Source organism: Cyprinodon variegatus, unplaced genomic scaffold, assembly GCF_000732505.1.
Source record: "Cyprinodon variegatus isolate N-32 unplaced genomic scaffold, C_variegatus-1.0 Scaffold142, whole genome shotgun sequence".
Classification (NCBI taxonomy): domain Eukaryota; kingdom Metazoa; phylum Chordata; class Actinopteri; order Cyprinodontiformes; family Cyprinodontidae; genus Cyprinodon; species Cyprinodon variegatus.
The window spans coordinates 1067719-1068290 of record NW_015150595.1 but is presented as its reverse complement, the minus strand read 5'-3'; positions in this window follow the sequence as shown (position 1 = coordinate 1068290).

Below are 572 nucleotides of genomic sequence, written 5' to 3'. Positions count from 1 at the left end.
ATTTTTGTTGGACTTCTACCATAAATACTGATAAAAATGAGAGGTGTGGTGAATCAAAGTGAGATATGGGTTTAAAACGCATTTAATAAAGTTTGGCACAGTCATACAGAGGGTACAGCAGGCCTGTAAATAAAGACGGTAAACTAAAGGGACAGTGTGGTGACCAATTATGAGGAGTCCTTTCAGCTGCTTTCATATTGAGGGAGAAACGCAGTTTTACAACTTTTTCTACACCGAACACAATTCCTGAGGCAACCAGGATTAAAACCCGGGTTACAGTAAAGACTTCAATCATAGGCTGCATCAGTGGCAACTAATAGAAACCTGGAGAGGGCTTTGCCCAATAATCAATAAAAAGCTTCCTGTGACCTTTTTACACAACAAGCAGGTAAAGACTGGGAGACATGGCTTAAAGATCTAATCCCTGATTTTTTTTCCCTACCAAATCAGAAAAATGTATTTCTTTTCTCAGTGAAGTTTCATAATAAAAATATGAAATGAAGTATAATGCTTTCAAAAACTAGCTTTAATTTTAATCATATATATATATATATATATATATATATATATAT